Source organism: Cryptomeria japonica, chromosome 3 (genome assembly GCF_030272615.1).
Source record: "Cryptomeria japonica chromosome 3, Sugi_1.0, whole genome shotgun sequence".
NCBI classification, from domain to species: Eukaryota; Viridiplantae; Streptophyta; class Pinopsida; order Cupressales; family Cupressaceae; genus Cryptomeria; species Cryptomeria japonica.
The window spans coordinates 320,656,884-320,671,404 of record NC_081407.1 but is presented as its reverse complement, the minus strand read 5'-3'; positions in this window follow the sequence as shown (position 1 = coordinate 320,671,404).

The following is a 14,521-nucleotide window of genomic DNA, read 5'->3' as shown; positions in this document are numbered from 1 at the left end:
GAAAACCATCATAGAGATGAGTCCCACAGAACTAATGATGATGGTTGCTCAGAAAATGATGAAGGAGGGAACCACAGACAAGGGGATTATAGATCAATCCATAATGGTTTTGCACAGATTGGTCCCAGAATGTAAGATTGAGAATGAAGTGAGCCCTTTCGGCAAGCTTAAGGATATCATAGAGAACATATCAAAAGAGCTTCAATCCTTACAGTAGATCTCTAACCAACAAGCACTTAAAAAATTCACTTTGGCTAAGAGAGTCGCTTTTGATCAGATCATTGAGAGAGAGAAGAAAAAGATTGAGGAGAAGCTAATTTTGATTGAAAATTCTTTGAAAAGAGGTACTAATATATACAAGGTATGTTGTAATATTGAGATACTTACAACAAATGTAGATAAGAAGGTAAAGGAGTTACAGGAAAATATTGCTAATATTGCTAACTCTTTTGATGGATAAATTTTGACCTTGGAGAATCAATTTTTTGTTCTTGAAAAGAAAAGAGACAAGATCATTTGGAGAGCCAGAATTCTTAGAGGTTTGGTGATTCCAAGATTGGATTCACTTGGTATACATAAGAGGGAATGCATGGATATGCTTGGTAAGCCCACAACGGTAAAAGTCAGACATAAGAAAGAATCACTTGCATATTTATTAAGTGGACTTGTATCTATCTCCAACACATTCAAAACCGGTTGGGATACTTATGTAGAGTTATTAGAGAAATTTTACCCGTAAATATTGAAATTGTTCAAGCTCCAGTAAGACATTTTTTTTGGTATTCAGTGTACAATACTTATTCTTTGACATTCCTTTTACAAATTTTTGGGCTTGATGTCAAAGGGGGAGTAGTATACATGTGAAAAAGAATGAAAAGTTGCATACATTAGGGGGAGCGACATAATTTTTGGAATTTTGGTGATATGGAGTATTTTGTATATTCAGCTCAGGGGGAGCAGGGTAGGATGAAACCGACGGTTGAAACCATGACCATTTTTCACATGAGTGTTGCCATCAATGCCAAAGAGGGAGATTGTTGGCAAATGAAACTCTATTGGTAGGTTTCACTATGTTGTCATTGATGGCAACATGATTTTAGGTTTCAGCTTCATATGGTATATCAACAAGCACTTCACAAAACTCTACACTGGCACCAACACCGGCACCAACACCATCATCAACAGGATAGAAGATTTCTTTGGCCATCGGAAATGCAGGCTAACATGGCATAGTAAAGGTCATCGGTATTGGAGGCTGACACATCTTGGATTCGACATCCACAACTTGTTTTAATATTTATTCATTTATCTTATATGGCCGACATGTAATCTGATATTGTGTATATCCTTGTAAGCCAACATAAGGCATAAATTTGTATAGGGTATATAGGGGAGATTGATTAGATCATTGTGTAAGAAGGATAATAATGATAGGATGGATATATGGATGTGATGTAATGTGGAATATATCAGAGAGACTATGTATACAAGGAATTCATTGTAAGGGTTATTCTAGTACAGAGGTTTAGGGTTTTTACCAAAACAGACAGATCTTAAACTGAAACTATATTCTGGCATAAAAAATGCTATCCTAGAAGTTCACTATTCTTCAGATTGTTGTTTGGAATTTTATGTAGTCAGTGAGGCTCCTATTGTGATTGAGTAGTGTGCTCTAGGCTATAAGCCTTCCTGCAAGTGCAGGCCCATCATATATTGTAATATCTCTTCATATGGTCAGTGGATTGATATTGTGGGTCACAAATCCCGCCATGGTTTTTCCTCATTGAGGTTTTCCACGTATAAATTTGTGTGTTATGGTTCTCATTTATGCATTTGGCTTATTGGTTGCATTACTTCTTTCAATTCTATTTTTACTAGTATATCAATTGGTGTATGAATATTTTGTTAAGGCTAAAATCTACTATTCTGGTATAATATTGATTCACCCCCACACCTCTCAGTGTTATTGCTTTCTAACACAAAAGTAACCACTAATCACTCCTCCAACCATTGTTGATAGTCAACATCTAGTAGAATGCATAACCTCCTAGCTAACATGTCTAGATCTCATCTCCAGCTCCAGGGTAGCAAAGACCCATCTCAATGCATCCTTGTCTCCCTCTCTATCATAAGTCACAAGCTCCCCATGGATCAATATCTGCAGTATTCGATAAACATCCTCTAAGGTGACTGGCATCTCGCTAATTAGCAAATGAAATGAACAAGTCTCAGAGCAGCATCCCTCTACTAGAGAAGTCAGTAATCCTATGTTCACCCAAATCTTAGGCAAGTACATGATGTATCTCAATCCCATAGCCTCGATAGTTGCCCATTCCTCAAAGGTCAACTCTTGTCATAAACTTTGTGTCATAGGGAATCTCTCCCATAACTCAATCTGGGGCAAGTACTCCTACAACCAATCAAATCAATCATGTCAATCCTAGTGGTACTCATGTTCATCACATAGTGCTACTTCAACCCTAGTGGTACTCATGTCCATCACATAGTTCTATTTCTATCCTAGTGCTTATATCTATCACATGGCATTGCATCTTAGTGTATATGTTCATCACATTACACGGGATCCTATTTAGAGGCCCTGCTTGAGTGTATCCTCTCAAAAGCTTATCCAATTGACAACGTATGTTTATCATAGAATTATCAATTCTAGCCTATCCCTTAGTTTGTCTCCCTAGGGAACCTTCTTGAGTGTATCCTCTTAGTAGCTTATCCAATTGATAGCGTATGTTCATCACAGAACTGTTGATACTAGCCTACTTAGACATAGACATGTTTTTACAACATAGACGTGGTTTTAACCAACCCATACGTGGCTTCTTTCCCTAGATGCTCTTGTAAATCACAGATACAATGGTATTCTACACAAACGCACTTGTCTTTCACAAATTCACCCCTTTGACATAGACGTTCCTTCTAAGTATAGACACATCACAATCTATACCTAGACGTGATTGCATGCACATATGCAACCATACCAAAAATAGATGCACCTATTTTATGCAAACACATTCAGCACCGACCTAGACTCATTAAAATGACCTTTTACCGATTTTTCATTTTTGTTTATCTACCCTAAAGTTCATTAATGACAACAATAAATGCATGAATGTATAAAGAGTCTTTGAGGTACTTACCGGCTCACCCATGTCATTTGGTCTCTGCTATTGCCTGACTCGATCGAACCTATGAACTCTATCCATCGTTGTGGGATGCTTTGACTTCTCTAAGATCTCTCAATGCACTCTAATCTCTTAGGTGTGTGGATGCAAATGAGGATGTTTTTCCTTCTGGTCCTGTCATATAGGTTACTTAACCCTAGTCTCCTATGTCAGGCTTGTCAGTCCTTTCTAGCCTTTTTTTCTTATCGAGAGATTGTCTACGATATTTTAAAACATTTTCATCCAATCTCACTAGGGGGCACATCATTCCTATCATGGGGAAACTTTGTATTGGTTCATCTTATCTTATTTGAGCCAACGAGACAAGCTGCATTGTCTCAAAGAGGGGCAAAATGTAGACACCTAAATTTGCTCTGTCTAATTAAAGAAATATTTTTATTTAGTTAATTATGTTATCCAAAGTCTTCTATTAATTAAATAAATCTTTATTTATTTATTTAATTAATTCATTTATACTCTTCTAAGCCTTTCCTCATTTAAATAAATACTTTTATTTATTTAATTATCCCCGTTCTTCTATTAATTAAATGACTCTTTATTTTTTTAATTAATTCATTATCTTTTCTACCCATGACACATATCATTCATCTCTTAATTTTTCTCTTACTTACCCACTTTATCATTTAATTATTTCCTCTACCTACTCTTTAATCCTAGCCTACTATTTATCTTTACACCTCTTAATCTTATCCCTCCATTTCTTACTGTCGATCTTATGTAATCAAACCTTCTTGTGATCAAGCTATCAACTACATTTCCATTCTTTGTTGAGCTCTCATGAACACATAAAATTTGAGAGCAAATATATCAAACAAGATCAATGGAGATAGGAAGAAATGGAGATTGAAACCCTACTAGACATGTGAATGGTATATCTTGTTTTATTTTGTTTATTTGCATGATCTTAGGTATCTTCATTTGTGTATGGTGGATTCTTTTCATTGTTATGCTAGGGTTTTCTGGTTGGATCTTTATTAGTCTTTCAATATTATTGTTTTCATCATCACTTTTTACCTTATACACTTTCAAAAGAAAACAATATTATTCTAATGGATTGTTGGATCTTGTGCAAACTGATTTGTGTGGTCCTTCTAGAGTGAGAAGCTTGCAGGGTGATAGGTACTTCATGTTGGTTATTAATGACTATTCAAGGATGATGTGGGTTACTTTCTTAAGGGAAAAAATTGAAGCATTGGAGAAGTTTGAGATTTTCAAAGCTATGGTTGAGATTGGATTGAAGATGAAGTGTCTGAGATGTGACAAAGGTGGTGAATTCACTTTCAGAGAGTTTAAAGCAGTTTGTGAAGAGAATCATGGGGTGAAAAGATAGTTATCTACTCCACAGACCCCTCAACAGAATGGCGTTGTGGAGAGAAAGAATAGAAAAATTTAGGAAGCTTCTAGAACCATGATGATTGAAGGAATTATTTTTCTTGTGTATTGGAGAGAAGTTGTGAGTACTATTGTATACGTTCTTAACTGGGTGCATATCAAAGGTGATACCGTTAAGACTCCTTATGAGCTATGGTTTGGTCATGTTGCTACAGTTAGATATTTTAGAATTTTTGGAAGTAAATTCTATATCAGAAGAGATAAATATTTAAGAAATTTTGATGCTAGATGTAATGAAGGAATCTGTCTTGGTTATTCTACTAAGAGAAAGGCCTACTAGTGTTATAATAAGTGATTGAGAAAGATAGTTGAGAAAGCTAATGTGATGGTTGATGAAAGCAATGAGAGACAGATCAGATCTTGTGGATATGATTCAGATGATTAGAATATCAGTTTAAATAAAGGAAAACAAGTGCAAACCCATAATCAAGTTCAAATTGTTCCAGAAAATATAGAGAATGAAGGAGAAGGTACAAGGGCTAGTGCAAAAGGGAGAGCTCAAGAGTCTGAAAATCAAGAAAATTCTAAGACTCCCAGGTATGTAATATTGAATCATTCAAAGATTTAGATCATAGGTGATAAGAATAAAGGTGTGTAGACTAGAAGAAGAATTGTTGAAGAGTATTATTTGATTTCTAAGATTGAACCTAAGGATGTTAATGAAGCATGCAAAGATGAAAATTAGATTAAAGAAATGGAAGAAGAATTGAACCAAATTGAAAAGATTAATACATGGATTCTTGTTCCTAGATCTAAGGATAAGAATGCATTTGGAACTAAATGAGTGTTTCAAAACAAATTAAATGGGGAAGGTGAAGTAGTTAGGAACAAAGAAAGACTTGTTTGTAAGGGATATTCTCATATGGAAGGAATTGATTTGAGGAGAGTTTTGCTTTGGTGGCAAGAATTGAAGTTGTTAGATTATTTCTTTCTTATGCTGCTTACAAGGACTTCAAAGTATATCAGATGGATGTCAATTCAACCTTTCTTCATGAGGTAAAAGTGCAAAGCTGTGTCACACTTTTATAAAGGAAATGGTCAATGCTGATTCAAATTTTTAAATTAACTCAATAGAAAGTGAAATATATGTTTTGAATTTTGAAATGATGTAAACTAATAAAATTTATATTCTTTTGTCTATTTAATGTCCATAATTTTAACAAAAATTTAAAAAATTATTTGAATGTAGTTTTTTATAAAGTAAACACTATAATTTAGTTGTTGATAAAATGTTGAAATTGAAGTTACACAAGCTACCACACTTTATTTAGTAAATTTTATTTTTAAAATTTTTTTTTTGTGTATATTAATAACTTGAAACTTTAGTGCATGGATATATTTTTTACTATTTTTTATAAATATATATTTTTCAATAAATTTAAAAACTTGTGTGCTAAAATATAACTCTTTCCACTTCCCGCCACCTTTTTTCTTAATCATTTATCCAAATTAGAAAAATAATTATATCATCTTGACATAGATTCTTTTTTCTATTGCATCATATTTCTTTCAAAATTTTAGTATTTTTTCTTGACCAGATAATCAACCTTATATTTTAGTTCTAATGACCTACTTTCAGTAAAAATAAAATATAAAATATAAAATATAAAAATCTAATTAAAATACTCAAAGTCAGTTGGTACTCCTATGGTGACTGGATGTAAGTTGCTTAAGGATGATGGTTCTCCGAAGGCTAATCAGACCAGATACAGATCTATGATTGGTGGATTGCTCTATCTGACTAAGACCAGTCCAAATATTATGAATGTTGTGTGCCTTGTTGGTAGATTTAAAGTTGATCCTAAGGAATCTCATGTTACTAATCTTAAGAGAATTTTCAAATACTTGAAAGGGACAATTCATTTTGGTTTATGGCATCCTAAAGATGATGACTTTAATTTGAGTGCTTAAATTGATGTTGATGACTGGAAGATTACTAGTGGTGGTGCATTTTTCTTGGGTAAGAAGTTAGTTTCATGGATGAGTAAGAAGCAAAATGCTATTTTTTAATCTGTTACTGAGGAAAAATACATTGTTTCTTCCAGCAATTGAACTTGGGTGATGTGGATGAAGCGGATGTTGAAGGATATTAGAGTTGTTTATGATGAGCCTACTACTATATACTATGATAATTCAAGTGCTATTAACATTTCTAAGAATCCAGTGATGCATTCTAAGACTAAGCATATATAAATCAAGTTTCATTTCTTGAGAGAGAAGGTTAATGAGAAGGAAGCTAGATTGGAATATGTATCTACAAAGGAACAGATTGCAGATATCTTTACTAAGCCTTTTCCTAAGGATACTTTTGAGTATCTCAGAGAGAAGTTAGGGGTGATTGACCCTCCTACTGAGAACTAAGATGCATTATGTTGCATCAGTCTGATGGATTTCATAGCGAGATATACTATGATCCATATTTATGAGGTGGGTGCTACTCATGGGGAGTAGTCAGTGTTGTGGTACAGATGCTCTAATTATGGGGGGGAGAGAGCTATGCAAATAACTGCGCCCTTTTGCATTGATGTCAAAGGGGGGGAGAGAGCTATGTGAAAAACCTGTGTTAAGCTGTGTGCATAATCTAAGGGGGAGCTAATTATTTTCTTTCTTTGCATTGATTGTTTTTCACATTTATATGTTTCCATCAATGCCAAAGGAGGATATTGTTGGATATTGTTGACAAGTTTGCTGGAATGTGTTGTTGTCATTGATGTCAATGTATTCCTCTATGTTTTCCAGTGTTACAGTCAGATAAAGTGAGTTGGTTTGGCCAGTGTGTTGCAGATGAGTTGTTTTTTAATTTTTGATTAAGGAAAAAATAGGTTTTAAGGGACCTGAAACCAGCTTACATAACGAAAGATGAGCATGAAAGAAACAAAACAAAACAGCTACAAAAAACCAGCAAAAAACCCAGCATCTGGGACAAAAAGATAGCAAGGAGCCAACAAGAAATTGGCCTCCCAAACCCAGTATTACAAATCACTTGAAAACTTTGATAGACTCCTCAGCATTCTGAACCAAAAGCATCATTGCCTTGGCCGCTTCCCTCAGATCCTTGCTCTCCTATCTCAGCTGGATATCTTTCATTTTGACCTCCATCTCAGTAGTGCTCTGCCTAGTCCTTCGCCTGGAAATTTGATGGGTGGTGCTGGAAGTTAGAACATCTTCAATGATCACCAGATTCTTATCCTGATTTTTCCTCTCCAAATAATCCACTAGAGAGTTCATATTTTGTGAAGAAACTTTTAGGACCTGAAGGTTGTGGTTCATGAAACTTTTCAGAGCCTTCTCAATACGGGCCACCCGGGTATTGATATTGTCTTTATCCTCCTCTACCTGTTCTTTCAACATTCTGACCACATCCTCAAGGTGTTTCAAATCCCCTTTGATCAGGTCTTTCTCCAGCCACTCTTCCATCTCGATTTCCTCCTTGGCTTCACTGGTTTCCATCTCCTCATCCTTTTTCCCAAGATTATTATCCTTAATCAACTTATTTATCTTGTTATTCAGATCACTATGTTTACATTTCATACTAGTGATGTTTTCCACAACCCATTTCTGGAAGTTGAAGGATTCCATGGTACAGTTACGGGCAGTGTTCAAAATGGTATTCATAGAATCCCTACCCTTCTCAGTGCCTACAAAGTTAGGGTTGTCTTCCTTCTTAGAGTGCAAGCAACATTCCCACTGTCCGAGCCCAAAGGGTTAGAGTGAGGGTTTTTAGAATTACCCCCTTCTTCCTCTTCACCCACATTCTCATCCTTCTCACTCTCCATTTTAGTTTTAGTGTCCTTCCCCTTTTCCTCCTCATCACAGTGCATCTCCATTTCCACATTTTCACTATCCGCTCTCCTTTTCTTGTGCGTAGGGGCATTAGGCTAGTCCTCATCTAAATCAAAATCTTTGCAACTCTTAGAAATGTGTGCATTGGTGATCAGGGGGTCATCATTGGTAGCCCTAGCCTTTTCCTTCAAATATTCATAAATGAGCAATATAAGCCCCTAATGGGCTATAGGGTAAGACTTAGCCTTTTTAGCATGATCAGCTAGACTTTCATTCAAAGAAGATGCTAAATAATAAGGTAGGGAAATATTAGTCCCATGATGGAAGTAGTTCAGAATTGCAAAATGATAATTATAGATTTTAGTAAATCTATCATCAACTATGAGAAACTCCATTAAAACCCTTAAAACTTTTTGCCAAAAGGGCTTTACCTACTGGGGAATGTAGTAGGAAATGTTATCTTTTTTTACGAGCTTGCCCTTCTCCTCCTCTGATTTCAGGAAGTTTTTGAACGCTTCAGCTGCATACTTCTGGTCTCTATAGAATTTAGTACCCTCCTTCTAAAGCCCCGTTACCTTTGCAACCAGATCCTCATCAATTTGCCAAATCTCCCCGAACAAGGTGACTCTGTTGTTGCTCTAGCTTGTAGCAAAACCATGTGACACTGAATTTCTGCTTCTGTGGAGCTTTTCCATATAGTCAGTAAAACCATACCTATGAAGCCTTCTCCAGACTTTTCATTCACTCTTCCAGTTATCACATCCTGGGGGCTCATTCCTATTTAAATTCCCCCCCATTTTGAACAAGAAGTCAAAGTTCCCAAAGATGTTATTCATAGTCCTTAGGCGTAACCCCAACTTCTTGTTAAGAATTCTGGATTTGCAAAACACAGTCTCCTTCGTTATTTTAAAACTTATGTTAATTGCTACACAGAACCAGCTTTTATTATTATAATTATCCTCATGCATATGATCAGAAAAATGATGCCAAAAGGCAATCATTAACTGACAGTTAATCCGCCCCCAAAATCTATCTTTGGAATCCGCTCCCTAAAAGATAATCATGAAATTAACTCGACCCATTGATACGATCAAAAAATAATTTCTCTCTAACATCCCTTTTACAATGATTTTCTCCAATATAATTAACATCATCCCCTAAATTGACCCCTTCATTAGCTAAGATATCCACAACCTTATTGCCTTCTCTTAGGGTGTGAGTCATGATAATACTAACATAGTTATTTAACAATTTTTTAGCACTTTCTACTAGGTTAATAATATTCCAAGATATAGAGTTTATACCTTTGAGGGCCTAAATAATGTTTAGGGAGTCCCCTTCCAGCCAATTTTTTTAAAATTTGAATCCCTGAGCAAGTTGGAGGCTTTTAGCATGGCCATAGCTTCGGCCACATGATTAATTTGGACCCCAAAAGGTGAAGCAAAAGCCGCAATGCAGACTCCTTGAGCATTTCTGATAACTCCTCCACCACTAGATTTCCCAAGGTTCCCTTTAGCCGCCCCATCAAAATTCACCTTTATCCAATCATGATCAAGAAAGTGCCAAACAATATTATCTCTCCTATTCTTATTGTCAGATCTACAGACTCTATGTATTAGGTTCCATTCAATGAGGATGCCTTTCTCCATTTCATTCATATCACTAATAAACCATTGCTTCTTATTCCTATGAGGAATGTTCATGTTCTCTTTTATAGCCCTGCAAAAATTTTCAAAAACCACCTGAGAGGTGCACTTAGCTTCCCTAAATATTTTGTTGTTTCTCTCTTTCCAAATGCCCCAGCAAGTCATGGGGAGGGTCAAGGACCAAAGGTTCTTGATAAGATGGCATTTGGTGGGGAATTTCCATTGCCAAATAATATCCTTGAGACTCTTATAGCTTACTCCAAATTTCCCAAGTAAATGAGCAATGAAAAAAAAGGTGATCAACTAATTCTTCCTCTTTCTGGCAAAGCTCACACCTATTAGGGAATTTAAAACCTCTTCATACCAAATTGTCAATAGTAAGGATCCTATTATGAGTAGCAAGCCACAGGAACATATTGACTTTAGGGATCAAAATGTTGTTCCAAACTTTACTCCAAATGGGATCACTGGTCTGAGAAAAAGTGTTTTTGTAGGTAGATGCAATCGTAAATTCTCCTCTAGGATTTCTTTTCCAGAGATAAACATCATCATAGTCATTGTTAAGAGAAAAGGATAGCAACTCCTTCTGAAGCAGGGAAAATCTCACATGAATAACATCAAGCCTCACCCATTTATTCTCCTTCCAATAGCAGATGAGTTGTTATGGATTAAAGGGTTTTGAGATAAGTATCTCTAGTTGATTCAGCTAAATTTTCAATGGTTTGCATGGAGATTTGATTGATTAATGAGATCTAGTATTGTGGTTTGTTTTTTAGTTGTTGGTGTTGATCAGTATCCTAGATTTTGCTCTGTTGCAATATCTTGGTTTGTGGATTTGGCGGAGTGTTTGGGATATTTTGGTATTTCCTTAATTCATATGGTTCATGGTTTGGAGGTCCGCAAGTGATTTTTATAAGCTGATAGTCAGTTCAGTAAGTGTTCTTGAGGTTTGGTATGATGATGATGATGATGACTCTAGTAATTTGAGTTGGTGCAGTTGTTGCTAGTGTAATTCATGATGCTTGTGGATGTTTCTAGATTGTATCCTATTTGTGTTGGTGCCTGCATTGATCATTGTACTCATGATTGATTCTTTGGTATGTTCATGTTATACAACTTTCTTGGCCGATCAGATGATTATATCATGTTGTGGATGATCGAGGCATAATTCTTAGAGGTGTTTCATGTTTGAGGTAATTGATTTAGGTCCATACTATGTCTTATCTGACACTATTTTGGTCTGCATGTAATATTGTAGCGTTTATGGTTAGTTGTGATGAGTGTGGAGCCAACCTTGAAATATAGGTTAATGATATGTATAAATCAATGTAATATTCATGTAAGAGAGGTATCTGTGTGTGTGAATAATGAATTAATCCTTTAGTAGTAGAGAAGAAGTGTGAAAGAGAAGAATGTGTATTATGTGCTTAAACGAAACTATAACCAGGCATGTGGAGATTTTATTTTCTTAGTTCATGATCTTCCGGATGTAATCCGAATATGTTTGTAAGATGGTGAGTCTTCCTTGGGGTTTTAGCCCTTATTTTTTTGAGTAGTGTGCTCTAGATAGTGTGCTTGAATGCAGATGCACTCCCATTATAATATTTCATATACTTCTAATAGGGTGTCATCATATTGTGAGTAGGTTCCCACCGTGGTTTTTCCCTTGACCAAGTTTTCCACCTCACAAATCTTGGTTTTATGTGTGTTATTGATGTGATGCTGATCTTTGCTTTCACTATTATTTATCAGATCAAAATTTGAGTTAAGTTATGCAGATTTTTGAGAAAACTAATTCACTCCCCCCTCTCATTTTTCTACATTGTTGTTGCCAATAGTTCCATGCATCCTCGTGTGTGTGTGTGCAAGTGATGTCTGGTTTCAAATATATAACACCTCATATAAGAGTTTGTTTCCTATAGTTTTGAGTGTGCTTCAACCTATTTAAGACATATAATGCAAATACAAATGCCAAGGGGTGAATTTATGGCTTTGGGAACATCTTGTATAAGAGTTTGTTTTCTCTGGTTTTGAGAATGTATAACCTCATTTGAGATAGGTACATGTTTGGTTTCGAATAAATCTTGTGTAAGAGTTTGTTTTCTCTGGTTTTGGGAATGTGCACCCTATCTAAGACATATATTAAATGTTGCGTCTAGTTTCGGGCATGAAAAATATCATCTAAGACATGCAAGAATATGGTACAATATAGTACAAATAGGGTGATATGCATGCCCCTCCCCCCCTTTAAGATGTCAACATAGCCCTATGTTGATATATTAAGGAAGCTAAAAATAAGAATACCCACCTTCAACACACCAAGGAGATAACCTTTAGGCAATAATGTCATAAATCCAAGCTAAAGAGGAAATAATCTTACAAGAAATGATAAGATAGTTGAAAGAGAGATATCTTGCAACAAGTGTAACGAGGATCCTTGGAGGAGAAGATATATTTTCTCAAAAGACATCTACCTCCAAGAGGATTCTTGAACAAACATAACATCTTCTACCAAAAGAAGGGAAGGAGATCAAGAATGCCTACCTTCCCCCTATTGCTAGGTGAAAGGGATTCTTGATGAAGGATAAAACACTTTTGACCCAATGTGAGAGGTAAGTTTATAATAGATATACATTACCGAGTGAAAAAGAGGTTGTAGCCAAGGACATACACCTCTTGCATAAGAGATAATCCTTGAGAGAACAACAACTTTTGACAAGGAATGACATCAAATCATAAACAAACACAACTAAACAAAGGAAAAATGGATCCTTATAAAGGAGAAAGAGAAATAAACCATTTCCCCCCAAGTGTCAGGACAAGGAGAAGAATTTCACAACCTCTAAGGAGATATCTAAGAAAATGTACAATATACTCACATGAATGAATATTTCATGCAATAAAAGACATTAAGATATGTAAAATGCAACTCTAAAGAAGAGGTAATCTTCAAAGGGAAAGAGAGAGAATATTAGAAAGCTAGATCACATATTCTGCTAAAGAGAAAGATTAATCATAAAAGACACACCATTCCACACAAGAAAAAGATATCAAAACATGAGAAATTCAAACCCCTAAAGGGAATAGTGACACTTTAGACAAAGAGAAAGAAAAGGATTGTTGGAAAAATGGAGGAATTAATTATGTGTTGCATTGATGGAAACATCGACTATTTTGGTTGTTTACTAGTTTTCGGTAGAACGGTTGGATTATGATATTGATCTGGTATGCATTGGTATGCTTTGGTTTGTGGAATTGGTTTGGATCTATTATTCATTCTATTCATATGGGTATCATGATCAGTTGGTTCAGAATTCGATGAATCAGGAGCTTGTTAGACACAATGTACCACTAAGAGGGGGGTGACTCAGTGGTTCTCAAACTTTTCCCTTTAACTATCCTATGTGTGTATACCAAGTTATCAGATCTAACTCAATGCAAAATTACCGGTTAGTGGGGAGACTATTCACACATGCATTCACTCATAAAGGGACATCCCATAACACCAACATATACAATGAAAACCCAAGATGAGAAAAAACTTGGTGAGAAATGTTGTTGGAGTCTACTGCTCCAATCCAGCCTCACAATCAATCTCTGATTACAATGTTTAGAGCACCAACCCAAGGAGCACTAACCCCTGATTTAGGTTACCAACCCAAGGATCTACAACCCCTGCACAAGGCTACAACTTAGTGAAAACAAAAACATATTTTGATACCAAAGTTATCTTCTTATTACAAATGGATTTTATAACTCTTTGTCAAATCACTCTGCTGGATCTTTTGTCCAATTCACTGTCGGTTCTCTCTCTGCTGGTTCTACTTTCTGCTGATTTAGAACTTTGTTGGTTCTTCTCTTTGTTGGTTTACTCATCCCAACAACATTGTTTCTCTCCACAGGTACAATTTTTTGTCGGTTATATAGCTGCCTTCTCTGCAGTCTTATCCACTTCTTCTCTGTCGGTATGGTTACTGTCGGTTTTCTCACTGATGTCGGTTGAACACTTCAACTTGGTTCTCCCTCACACTTAGTCTCTTCTATCTCTCCTTGATGAGAACTTGACTGATTTATCTTTACATGGAGCAACTCTCCTTCATCCAACGACAATACTCTCTCCTTTAGCAGCATCCTTCAATGATTTTGGCTTCATCATTTATAACCTGGTTTTCCTGCCAAAAGCCAATTCAAATCATAGGCAGTTAGGGTTTCCTCATCAACCTTGAGGAAAACCAAATCCAATCAGATCTCATGAAATCTGATATCCTAGACAGTTGTTTGCACATCTCTGCCATTAACGTGCCTTCCAATACATGTTTTCTAAACTTAGCAAACACGGCCTTGTATGTCGACATGTATTTGTCAACACACCATAAATGTCTCAGTTGTTTCATTTGACAAGCAAGTACAAATATTGGATCATCCTTCCTTGATCCTCTCAACAAACTGATCCTTCTATCTACTTCGATCTGCAAGATCATTCCTTTCTGGATTTTTGTT